This window comes from Bactrocera tryoni, chromosome 3 (assembly GCF_016617805.1).
Source record: "Bactrocera tryoni isolate S06 chromosome 3, CSIRO_BtryS06_freeze2, whole genome shotgun sequence".
Taxonomy (NCBI): domain Eukaryota; kingdom Metazoa; phylum Arthropoda; class Insecta; order Diptera; family Tephritidae; genus Bactrocera; species Bactrocera tryoni.
Window position 1 is genome coordinate 33,757,202 of NC_052501.1, and position 14,296 is coordinate 33,771,497.

At 35.3% G+C, this 14,296-nt stretch overlaps 1 protein-coding gene across 1 annotated transcript in view; it reads left to right on the forward strand.

The window, feature by feature from the left end:
• The window catches only part of LOC120772113, a 34,552-nt gene extending 20,733 nt beyond the window's left edge, over positions 1-13,819 (forward strand). Inside the window, exon 6 of the mRNA XM_040100524.1 lies at positions 12,216-13,819. The gene's annotated coding sequence lies outside the window, so the exon portion shown is untranslated. The remainder of the gene's footprint in view (positions 1-12,215) is intronic.
• Positions 13,820-14,296: the final 477 nt, after the last annotated feature.

Sequence of the window (14,296 nt, forward strand, 5' to 3'; positions counted from 1 at the left end):
GCCGTACCACCGCTTTGAAAGCTCGTTGCGTACTCTCGCGTGACCCTGATAACACTTGCACTTGTATTTCGTATGTTTCATATATTTGAATTAAAATTGGTGATTTCTGCAATGACGAATACATCTGATTTTGAAGGTGGATTAAGTATTTTTCATCTTAGTGAAAACATTTGTAAGACTTCAGCTGGGCAAGATTGCGGTAGGCCTTGAACATTTGGCCTCCAAATCCTTTGCCTAGTCATGCAAAGTTTTCGCTCTGCTGCCGACGTGTGTGCACCTGCTACTTTCATCGCCAACTCTTGCAGATTTGCACTTACGCTTTCATATTTGAGGTTTGTGACAGAATATACTTGTATGCGTCGAACTTTGAATTGGCTGCAAGCCAAAGAGTTGGCGGTTCACAGTGGTACGTGATCAACAATACAAATTAAAATCTTAAAATATGTCGGTTTTAGTCCTCCGTAAAGAGCTCATGGCCTAACAATTCCTTTTTAGAGCAATTTTAATTATAATTTTAAGGCATAATTTTCTGAAAAGTATATTTCAGTGTCTTATATTCTGTGGGAGATGCGTGAAATTGCTGTAATTGCAATTTGTACTTTCAGAACATTGAATAACTAACTATAAGTATCGTGTGTTGAAGGTATTACAATTTCAATTATTTCCTGACTATAGTGAGGAAGTCATTGAAAACTAATTCAACTTTCGGTAAAAAGTATTTGAAACACATTACTACAGGCTTGGAGCCTGAAGTTCCTTGACATAGGAAAATTAGATTACATATACTATGCTAATCCTGGCTAACGTTTTATAATAATTTTTCTTCAGAATTTACCTAAAATAGTGTATTAAATGAAATTTAATTTCGGTAAGGGTATTTCCTCAATAAAAACGACAGTGGCGTAGCTACAACTTCGGGCGCCCGGGCAATGATGTTCTGCCGCCCCCTTTATCTACCTACCTAAATATCTTCGATATTAAGGACATATATAAAATTTAGGAAGGCCACGCAAATTCTGAAGTTCCAAAACTCTCACAATACGGTTTTTGAGGAAATTGATAGTAAATTTACAAGACATCTTATTAAAAGCCATAAAAAAACCCATTTTCGCCCTATATCTTGTACACTTTTGACACAATTTTCAGGAGTTTTTGCCCGAATTGGAGTTTTAAAAAACAGCGAAGATCGTTTTGCCGCCCTCAAAACGTTGCGCCCAAGGCGACGAGTGTTTAAGGTCATTTTTCGGAATGCTCTTGAGAATATCGGTCGTCGCCTTCGGGCAAATGAAGTTTTCCAAATAGGTAAAAAATCACAGGGTGCCAGATCAGGGGCGTAGGGTGAGTGATTAATGGTTAATATGGAGTTTTTTGTCAAAAAATCAGTGACAAGCATCGACAGATTACACGGCGCATTGTCGTGCAAAAAGCGCCAGGACCCTGCCTCACGGTATTGTGGTCGAGCATGACGAATGCGTGACAAAAGAAGCTTCATAACACCGAGGTAAAACACAGCATTAATCGTTTGGCCAGGTGGGACGAACTCTCGGTATACAATACCCTCGGAATCGTAAAAACAAATCAGCATTGTCTTTATTTTTGACTTTTGAAGACGACCGACTTCGGATCGTCACAGAGGTCCTCACGACCTGCTTTGAATCGCTTAAACCACTCATGCACATTACTCCGGGACAGGCACTGATCACCATAAACTTTTTTCATCATTTTAAATGTTTCAGTAAACGTTTTCCCAAGTTTAAAATAAAATTTGCTCTTTGCATTTTACGACCGATGACCAAAAGCTGCTGTCACTTTTTGATCGATAACATCGATTGTAGTTATCCAATTGTCTTAAAATTTTTACGAAATGTCAGCAAGAGATCAAACTTGTTATTTCATATACCCACCAATAGGTGGCGCCACCAGAAACAGTTATATTTAAAAAGTTCTGTTTCTTTTGCGACGGACATTGTATTTATCATAGATTTATTTTATTTATGTTGTTTTCTTCATGCGTTTTACTGTCATCGAGAAAAGAGGGAATAAGTGTCTTCACTAGCAATTGAGTGGCAATATATCACCCACCACGAGAGACCGCTGCACCAATTGTCGTTTGCTCGTCGAATGCAAATAATCGAAAACGATCTATTTGGCAGTGCTCGGGACAAGCATTGAAACTGTTTGAAACACCGCATTGTCACGCATACATATGTACATAGTATGTGTAGTATGAAATACAGATTTCGCATTGTTGGCGTACATGAACTTAAATATGTTTTCTTTAATTGCACTATCACCTGTATACGATTGTTCCTCAGTCAAGTCAACAAAATGGAAATATTTAAATTTTTTAATGTTCATTTTCTTCTGCACTCCTAAATTACGTTACAAGCGAGGATTCAGCTTTCTATGCATGACATACATATGTGATCATATTTCGCAAAGAAATTATTCAGAGGGAAAAGTCACGCCCATATTTTAGAACTTTCTAAGTCACATATCCATCTCTGTACTTAGATAATTTCTATCAAATTCATGTTTAGTAGTTATGTCACTTTAGAAATTGTCGACGAACAGCCTTTTATGGTCATGCTACTGGTTCGATTGCACCTCCTTAGAGCAGAGCATAACTCAAGCCATCAAATACCTCAATTTTCACTCAAGCATCAAATCACGTCAAGTGAAACCAGAAAGTTTTGCAAATCACCGATTTTGAAAATTAGCACTCAAAAAGCAACCAGACGTGACATGAAATTTCGTCAAATGTTGAATTTTTTATTTTGTAAAATTATTTTCCCATAAACTACTGCATATAAGTCGATGAAATTTTTGAACTCAAAGTAAAATGTTTGTGCTATATTATAGATCTATTTTCACGATCAATTTGTTTAAATAATAATAATTTTTCCATACACTTTTCTTAAACAATTGAAATTTTTCATGCGTTTTTCCCGCTAAAAATTTGGAAAGTACGTGACACAACGCGGAAAAGATTCAGCTTTAATAACAATCAGCAAAAAAAAATCATTTATGCCGTTCTGCAGATATTGATTTTTTTTGTCCCCCATTGCTCTATCCCAACGCAGGATGCGCTAAGCTTCCGACATTTGTGCCACAAGAAAAGCATGAAATTATACGTAATGTGTGAGCATATAGAACCAGAATAATGTAAAATAATTGGATGCACAAGACGTGGTTTGACTCTCAAGTTATAGATTGAATGGCCATCCAATCTGCTTAGGAAATCTCCCAAGCTTTTTTCGAAAGTGATGTAGAAGAAGTCGACGAAAACACTCCAGCTCTGAAAGTATTCGACGCAGTACCCGCAGGAGGAAGCAGAGGCAGAGGAAGGCCTCCACTCCGTTGGTAGGACCAAGTGGAGAAGGACCTGGCTTCGCTTAGAATATCCAATTGGCGCCACGTAGCGAAAATAAGAAACGACTGGCGCGCTGTTGTTAACTCGGCTATAATCGTGTAGGTGACAGACGGCAACTATGCGAGTTTGAAACTCTCATAAACAGCTCATTGTCCTTTTTATAATATTTTCAATGAAAATTGGTAGAAGATAAACATTACGGTTGTTAGCCGACCAATTTTTACCAAACCATTTTTTATTACAAAAACATATCAACACATTATTTTTAAAACTGCATCATAACATAGAAGTTTTATTGATATTATATTGAGAATTTGATAAACAGCTGTCAGGATTGCTTGTATTTCATTCACAATAGATGAAAATTGGCCATTTTTAACAATGTTGCCAACGAAAATCTCACAAAGTCCCTAAAATTTTGAGAGTTATTTTTGGATTCAGCAACGGAGTTAGCTGTGGTAACTCCTGAATTCATCCCGAAAAATGCAATTAATCTGGTTTAACGCTGCCGTCTGTCAATGCTATAAGCGGTGTCTACGCCAATTAAGAAGAAGAAGAAGAAGTCTTCCGTCACATTATACGCCCACAAGACGAACCAATCATAAAAATGACATCTTGTATAATATGTGATAAAGATGTCATTCCACTTTCTATGTCAACAAAAAAGTAAAGAATGAATAACATTAGTATCTCTCTAAATTTAATTATTTTCATAATCGATTCGAATATAATGTAATAAAAAATATTTTATTGCAATATTGCTTTAAAATGCTCCATTAAATTTGAAAGAATGTATCCTCTGAGTTTAAGTTGAAAACATCCACAATAGAAACTACTCGTAACTCATTAGTCCCTTTTGGATTGAGATTAAAGTGATTATCACTTTACTTATTTCCCATTGAGTAAGTGAACAAAGATGCGATTAATTGATTTCAAGTAGACGCTGAAATCAAATAGCTCTATGCAAGTAGGTGTATGCGGTCAGGAAAGCTGCAATAACACTAGCCAACGTTGTTTACTAAAATTACTCAAAGTAGCAACAATGGAAACAACATAACAGTGTTCAAGCAATTAGTTGTCATGCCGCTTGCCAGGGCTCAATAACTTATTTCAGCCACTTTGTGTGGCTTTCTCTTTCGCCCAAAGCCACACTGCAAAAGTTATGTGCGAGCACTTACAGTTCCTGACAGACAATGGATAAAGTTTACTATTGTTCTTTCAACAAGCCACATTAGTGCATCATCCTCCGCCTTCCTTCCGCTGCTTGGATCCTGCCCACACGCTTTCTTGTAGCTTTAAAATGTTTACACAAATGAGTGGACGGTCCTTCACTTAGCAACTGCCCCTTTTGAGACAAGTTAATTGCTTTGTGTGATTCTTTCATATTTCATTCAGATATGGACTTTTATCGCAGCAGACGATATTTTAAATATTCGGCGACCAAAACTAAGCTAATTGGTAAGCAAGAATGTATATGTCTGCAATTTCCGACAAACTGAATAAAATGAACAAATACACATTTAAGTTAATTTAATATGAAAATTGCGATATTTATCAAAAGAAACAAGGACTGGTGTTACAATGGTAGTCGGGACTACATAACCTCGGGTGGTTCATTCTCTTGAGATTAAAATAATACAATCTATCCAGAACGATAAGATACATGTTTGATTTTCATATTTTTAAAATATTTTGAGAAGTGTAAAACTCGTTGTTAATTTTTATAAAGGGTGTCCAAAAATTAACGCAAGATTAAATTTGCCGCTATTTACATATGTACTAAAGCGTTGTCAAACCCTAAAAAAAAACAAATCGACAGCTCTCAGTTTAGGGTTAGTAAAAATGCAGCGTTGCATGAATGGAACAACGTGTCTTCATTATTGAACAATATTTCAAATTTCTTTAACAAAAGGATTATGATTCTTGGAGCAAAATCATCTTAAGCGATAATGTACATTTTCACCATGATGGCAAACCCATCAAATTAATCGCCAAAGTTGCGGCTTTTGGGGTTATGAGAACCCACATATGATTTTTTGAAAAACAAATGCATTAACAACGTTTCACCAAGTGGATTCTGGGCCGAAGGCATAATTGAGAAGTCCCGGCTGACACTTGAATGGCGCTACTTAAATTAAATCCATATACCATAACAATACAAATTTAACGGCTGTCAGATAATTATTATGAATTATATTATTTTGAGTAAAGCAACTTTTGTTATTGAGAAAAAAAGTCTTAAAAAGAATTTCGCGTGTTGATAAAATATTGTTTTTTGAAACGAAAAAAAATACTGTTGAAGCAGAAACTTGCTTTGATGACCAGTTTATACTTGGTGAAATGAGCACCTAACACGGTGAACGCAGTGGACGTCCAAAATAAGTTGTTACCTACGAAAACATCACAAAAGTCCCCAAAAACATTTTTAATGACCGCAAAGTGAAGTTGCTCAAGACAGTAGGAACTCTAAAGATATCAACTGAACATTTACATCATATCATTCACAAATAGTTGGGTTTGAGAGAGTTCTGTGGGTGCCTCGCATGCTAACTTTTGACCAAAAACAACGATAAGTTGATGATTTGGAGCATGGTTTGGAGATGTTCAAGCGTAATAAACCAGAGTTTTTGCGACTATACCTGACAATGGGTAAGACATGGCTTCATCATTTTACTCCGAAATCCAATGCACACGATGAACACGCTACAAAGCGAGATAAAACGCAATTGTCGGCAGGCAACGTGGTCTGTATTTTGGGAAGGACCATCAACAGCGAATATTAAGTAGCATTATGTATTATCGCATTTGGAAAAAAGTGTCGTTCCACCAAAACAGTGCACCGTCTCAGAAGTCAGTGAAAACGATAGCAAAAATCCATGAATTGGGCTTCGAATTGCTTCCGCATCCGCATCCGCAATGTTTTACCAGATCTGGCCCCAGGAGCTACTTCCTGTTCTCAGATCTTAAAAGAATGCGCGCTGGGAAGACAAATCATACTACAAAAATGATATCTAAAAGTTGGAAGGGCCATACCTTTTTAGAAATGTGGCTAGACAAGCAGTGACTACTAATTGTGTTAGATGTCGCGACATGATTACCCAGTTCTTTTTGCCACCTTTGGATGATGTTGATGTGTCCAATATCAGGTCATGTACTCTCTCGTTGTGGTGATCACAATTGGTCTCCTAGATCGTGTGATTTAACACCATTACATTCATTTTCATGAGGTTATTTAAAATCACAGGTCTATTGTAACAAGGCTACAACGACGCTTGATTTTAAGGATGAAATTTCGACAAACGAGTGCGTATGTGTATGGAATGCCACACAGGTCGTTTGTCAGATATGTTATTCAATAAATAATCCTATCCATATACTTTATGATTCAATAAAAAATTACAATCGAAAGTCTAAAAACTGTGTATTCTATTTAATTCCATTTACCCAGGGTAGATAATTTTTGAAAACAAAAAAATAACAAAAAAGTGAAAAATTTTTAAGGCAATCTATGAGCAAGAAAAGGAAGGGAAGGGGCGTGGTTGAATTTTTTAGGGTTATAACGGTTTACTTAGCTTGATTTCCGGCAAACCTGGGCAATGTCCAAATTAAGGCAAAAGCCCGTCGCTTTCTCAGCCGCCTAAGCACCCCATATAATGATTTCCGTTTTTCCACCTGACTTTAAACCGTTCAATGGTCAACATCAGAAATTTTAATGAAACCAATGATCTAAACCTCATATCCCTACTACAAAGAATTTCGATCCTCCGGTTGACGTTTTCCATAGTTAATATCACAGTGTTTTCCAAAGTAAAAAAAGACCTTAAAAAAAAAAACAGAACAAATGGTTTTTTTCAACAAAATCAAATTATTTTATTCAAAATAGTCTCCTTCTGCTTCAATACAGCTTTTTGCACGGCCCAAAAGCATGTCGAACAAGTATTATAGCTCGTTGGCCGGTATGACCGCCAGTATGCCGGTGCAAGCCTTTTGAATGGCCTCTACGTCTGCATAACGCTTTCCTTTCAGGGGAAAATGCATTTTTCCGAAAAGGAAGAAGTCGCACGGTGCCATATCAAGTGAATACGGGGAGTGGTTAATGGTTAAAATGTGATTTTTGGTCAAATAATCGGTCACAAGCGTCGATCGATGAGACGGCGCATATCGTGCAACAAACGCCAACTTTCATTTCGCGATATTCGGGCCGAACACGTCGAATACGGCGCACAAATCAAACCTCCAAGGTAGAATACCGCATTAACGTTTTGGCCGGGTGTAACAAATTCTTTGTGGACTATACCTTTGGAATCATAAAAACAAATCAGCATTGTCTTCACTTTTAACTTCTCCATGCGCGATTTTTTGGGTTTCGTCTCGTCCGGTGCCTTCCATTCAGCACTCTGGCGTTTCGTTTCGGGATCATATTGGAAACACCACGTTTCGTCACCGGTCACAATATAGTAAATGAAGTTTTTGTCCTTTTTGACCTCTTTAATGATGTCCTTCGAATGTTGGATTCTGAGCAATTTTTGGTCGTCAGTCAATTTGTGCGGAACAAACCGTACACACACCTTTCGTAAGCTCAAATGTTCGGTCAAAATGCGATAAATCGATGTTTTGGAGATGTTCAATTCCATTTCCATGAATTTCAATGCTGATTTCGGCTGATTTTTGATGAATTCATGCACAGTTGCGATGGAATTTTTGGTGATCACGGATTTTGATTGGCCCACATGTTGATCGTCATTTATGTCTTCACGAACACTTTGAAAACGTTGAAACCACTGCTCGGGATAGGCAATCTTCGCCATAAACTTGTTTCATCAATTGAAATATTTCGGTAAAAATTTTACCAATTTTAAAACAAAATGTAATATTGGCTCTTTGTTCGAAGCTCACTTTCGTACCGATAACACAAACATACTGATACTTAAAACGCAATAACTTCACTTCCAATCAATGAAATGTCATGAAATTCTCACTGGACAATTGATAAAGATAGCAGATTCTAACGCACCAGTCGACATACATATATTAAAGTGAATAATTGTGAAAATGAAACGCATTACTCTTTAAATACGTAAGTGATAAACTTAAGGAATACAAAAATGTTTTCTTATTTGATGACCAAGTGTTCTATTTATGTGTCCATAGCTGTATATGTATGTATGAGGAGATATTCACAGAAAATATTGAAATGCTTGAAATACTTCATTCCACCAAGTTTGTTGGAATAGCTATAAGGGTTGTGATTACAGGGTGGGTCCTCGTCCACTTTTAAAAAATGTTCAGCCAAAATAAATAGTTCCATCAAGATACATAATTTTTTAGCCAAACTATCCCTTCCACGGACGGACGGGCAGACAGGCAGACAGTCACTCGGAATTCAACTCGTCTATAGCATTGGATATAGTACAATAGTTTAATTGGAAACATGTTCTCGAGAATACCATATGTGAGTATTGCGAATAGTTACTTCAATCAATTCAAACCTTCTCCTAATCCCACTCTACCTGATATACTGATTTCCGACTTTCCAGCTGATGTTAAAGCCTTTGTGTGATATTTTTTAAGTAGAATATGAATGAAATCTATCTAGACAGTGATACCTAATACTTTGATTCCAAATTTTTTTGGTTGAATTTTTCCTGATCTACACAAGTTCGGGTGCAACCAACCATTTTATACTCTTGCTACTTGCAAGAACCAAGCTCGCGAATTTCCTTTAGGTGGTGGCAAATATTTATATTTAAATATGTTGCGAAAGAATTAAACTTAATTTTACTGCTATATATTAATTCGCGTCAGCTAAAATTATATAAGAAACATCTTCAAATTATTGATATACAGTGGACCAAAAAAGTTTTTACGACACGACAATGAATACGAGGTGTGTTCAAAAAGTATCGTGAATTTTGTGTTTTTTCAAAAATTATTTATTTATTCATGAATATCTATTTTGTCCCCTTCAAAGTAATCCCCATGAGATATTATACACTTGTGCCATCGGTTTTTCCAATCTTCGAAGCACTTCAAAAAATCATTTTTTTTTATCTTCTTCAGCTCCTCCTTCGATGCCGTCTTTATCTCGGCAAGAGAAGCGTTACGTCGTCCTTTCATGGGCCTCTTCAATTTAGGGAACAAGAAAAAGTCACAGGGGGCCAGATCTGGGGAATACGGTGGCTGCGGCATCATTAGTGTGTTGTTTTTGGCCAAAAAGTCGCGCACAAGCAACGATGTGTGAGCAGGGGCGTTATCGTGGTGCAAAAGCCAATTTTTGTCCTTATTGACCGTTCTTCCCTGTGGCAAGAACTCATGATGCACCACGCCCCTGCAATCGAAGAAAACTGTCAGCAAAACTTTCACATTCGACCGAACTTGGCGCGCTTTTTTCGGTCTTGGTTCGTGCGGCAGCTTCCATTGAGATGATTGAGCTTTGGTTTCCACGTCATAACCATAAACCCACGATTCGTCACCAGTTATGACCCTCTGGAGCAAATTTGAGTCGTCGCGGACAAAATTTAACATCTCATTAGCAATGTACATGCCATGCTGTTTTTGGTCACAATTGAGCAATTTTGGTACGAATTTCGTGGCGACCCGTCTCATGGCCAAATCATTGATAAAAATCGAATGGCACGAGCCAATCGACATGTTTAGGTCCTCAGCAACTTCTCTAACGGTGATTCGACGATTGGCCAATACCATTTTCTCCACTTCATTAATTTTTTCGTCTGTTGTTGAAGTGCTCGGGCGTCCGGCACGCTCTTCGTCGTTCACATCTTCTCGGCCTTCTGAGAACATTTTGTACCACCGATAAACGTTGCTTCGGTCCAAGGTAGCTTCTCCGTATGCCACAGTCAACATTCGGAATGCATCCGCGCACTTAACTTCGTTTTTCACACAAAATTTGATACAGGTTCTTTGATCCATTTTTTTGAAAAGGTAAAAATCGAAGACGATCCTAAACACGTGCAAGCAAAGCAGCTGTCAACAATTAAATGAACATTCAAAATGGCCGAGCTTGTCGGCATAAGTGAGAGATATGAGTACCAACATAACGCCACAAAAAATTCGAAATTCGAATATACGTAACACGCGAAAATTCAAAATTCGCGACACTTTTTGAACACACCTCGTAAATCCATTTCAAAAGATGTATATTTAACATTAAATTTAGCATATCAAAATATTTTTTTTTTACACAAATAAAAAAAATTAATGCTAAAGCTAAAAATGGGCATAATTTATATCAAAAAAGTTTACGTACACTAATGATTATTTATATAAATCAAAAGTAATTGCAATAGTTTTAGCTGTTTTTTGCCTTCATTTTGCTGCTATTATTCTCCCAAGACATCGATGTATGCTCCCCACTCAATTTCTAGTATTATTTCCGGATATTTTGACCCACTAAGTCCATGATCCAGCTTTTTGGCCTTATTTTGATGATATTCGATGTTTTCGAATACGGTTTTCCAAAGAGTTCCAGATATTTTGAATAGGATTAATGTATGGTGATTGCGGGACCTATGGAGTTATTTTTAATTCCATAGCAACCCTGCACGTACAAGATAAGACGGGTGTTTTGGGTCATTATCCTGTTGTAAATAGAAGTGGGCGCTATTAACAGCCGATTTAAGCAAAATTAAAATTAAAATTTTTTTCTTAAAATGTTCAGATACAAGAGTTTATATTGGAAACGAGCGATGGCCGGATTGAAATCTTACCAAAAAAATATGTAAACGGAGGGATTTGTTGCATCGTTCATGATCACTAATTAAAAATGTAAAGCAATGAAAATTAAAGAAAAAGTGAAATTTAAATGATTTTGATGAAACATTTTACAATGTGTTGCATCATAGTATTCATTTTCAATGGAAAATGATTAAACACTTTTATTAATTGACAGCTAAAAAGCTTAAATCCTTTTAATGGGTATTGAAAGGTCAAAAGTCAGTTGTTTTAACATTCCATAAAAGATTTAAATAATTTCTCCGCATATAAAATAACCACTATATAGTAATTTTTTTTGTACTAAATGTTGGGTGTTTTAATTTAAATGCACAAAAATTATTATTTTGTCCGATCTTGTTAGAATGGAAAATGTTATAAAAACTGCTAATTTTGAGGCGCTCGCACACTGGCATAAGTTGGACATCCCTTTATCCCTGCTAATACCTTTCACTTCAATGAAATTTTAATATTTTGTTCAAAGTGAAATTTTTTATGCAAAAAATAAGTAAATAAGCAAATTTATTTGTTTTTATTTTAAAATATCAATTGTTATTACAAATGATATAACAGGACTATTTCATGCTTCTCGTTGTAAAATAACGTCAGGTTTGCAAGAGCTTTGAATAATTTTACATTTTACATATTAGTGGCATCCCTACTCCTCTACTGTCGTCGGCAAATTTAAAAATATTTTTAAATTAGCGAGAGTGACAACTGAGTGCCTGCTGTCGTGTAGTCATGCAGCTGGCTAAATAACTGTGTCCATAAGAACGTGTGTATTTTAATATTTGTCAGCTGTCGCTCTCTTTGTGTTCAGCACTAAAGTCTACGACATAGAATATACATAAGTTAATAAGATACCGATTTTATTGTAAACCATTCGTTTTCTTCGGGTAATGAATGTTAAGCCCTTTCAAAACATTTTTAATATAAAGTAATTTATATTATATAATTTATAGTATAATTGCCCGCCTTTGAGCTTTACGAATTTCGAAAGCATCAATGTTCGGTTACAGCCGAACTTTGCGCTTCCTTACTTGTTTATATTTATCATTATAATCAATTTTATTCCACCCAGTTTAAAATGACATACTCTCTTTATTTTCAGATATAATCAAATGTGGACTATAACCCGTTAACAACCATTTGTCGTTCAATAGTGTTTTCAGCCCAAATGTGTTTTATTATGTTTTATTAATGTGGTTACCATATCGTCAACATACACCAGAAAAAGTAATGCATTATTATCAATTACATGTATGTAAATAGTGTAGTTGGTATCAGCTAGTTACTAAAGCGTTTAAATTTAATTTTTTTTTTCTAGTATTGGTATTAGAAGCCAACACTGACTTATCGGTTATATAATTTGATAACAGCTATACCATATATGTATGTATGTATTAGCAGAAATATTGGATTAACAATTTGTTGAATGTAGACTGATCAATTTAAATTGCTTGTAAAATTTAGAAGAAGGCACGTAAAATTCTTTCACAGATATTTCCTACAAATTTTAAAAACTGTATAAAAATAAAGAATTTCATGAAGCACACTTTTTTCTTACCACCAAATTATTTTCAATGATCGTAAATTTATCGTGTTTCGTTCAATACATTTCTGAAAATTTCGTATTGCGAAAATTCTATATAAGGTGCTCGTCGCGTAAGCCCGAATTCAAGTTGTGAGTGAAATCAATAAAAATCCATCATATCGTGGTCTATTTTGAAGCTACTTGCTGGATCGCTCTCGGTGGCATCTCATTTTAATTTTTTAAACTAGCCGATTTTTTCTGCGTGTCTATTATACTTTGTGATGTACGTCTAGATGTTTCAGTTTCAAATGACATACGTACATATGTATGGGAACTCACCTCCTACTAATTGCGCTATGTCTACAAAGTTGTTAGAAAGTCCACGGTCTAGTTTAGCTATAAAAAGTTAACGCCAAGTTCATATTATTATTTTTACCTTAAGAATTAAATTATTCAAATCAAAAGATCTATTGCTCATCAAATTTAAATATATAGTACGTATTAGTAACAATGTATATGCTTAATATATATGTATGTAGCTAAAATAAGTGAAACAATTTACTCATATAATCAAAATAAATTTACTTACATATATTGTCTTTTATTACATAAGTACTATGTACAAAAATGAAACATATTTACTAAACTCATTTGTGCCAAATAAATTGAAAAAATATATATCGACATTTCGCCTTAAAAATTAGAATTGAAAATATTAAAATTATGCGAGAGATGTATGAATACTTATGAAGAAATATTTACCTATGCCAAATGCACATTCGACATTGTGCGCATTCGTAACGAAGCATGCAAACAATGTATGAGTATTATATACATACATACATATGTATATATATGAACTAAGTTTTCATGTTAAAATAACCTTTTAAGTTAATCAATCTATACTATATATAAATATATATATAATAAATAAACCAGTTTGTGCTAATTTACTTTATATTATAGTGTAAGCATCCACGGAAAAGTAGTTTCGCTAAGGTTGCCATATGCTCAATAAATTATCGAATATGTATTGTGTACAAAGTAATAGTACTTCGATAAAAAGTGTTATTGGACTCATTTGGTGCGCTGAATACGAAAATTAACTTCCATTATGCTTCTATACAAGTTTTGTAAAAAATATACTTTTAGAGCCTCCTTCCGAAACACACCCAAAAAAACAAAATACAGTTGAACTACTCTAACTCGAATCATCATAATCCGCATAAAAACTTCGAGTTAGAGAGACTTCAAGTTATAGCATCATTCATTAAAACGCAAAATTTTGCAAAAAGCTGTACAATACAGATTTATTCACACTTGGACTTATTTACTTCACATAAAGGTTTGCTTATGCACAATAAACTTGTATTCTGTAATTGTTGGCTGAACATATACTTTTATACTCTCGCAACAAAGTTGCTAAGGAGAGTATTATAGTTTTGTTCACATAACGGTTGTTTGTAAGTCCTAAAACTAAAAGAGTCAGATATAGGGTTATATATACCAAAGTAATCAGGGTGACGAGTAGAGTTGAAATCCGGATGTCTGTCTGTCCGTCCGTCTGTGCAAGCTGTAACTTGAGTAAAAACTGAGATATCATGATGGAACTTGTTACACGTATTTCTTGGCTCCATAAGAAGGTTAAGTTTGAATAT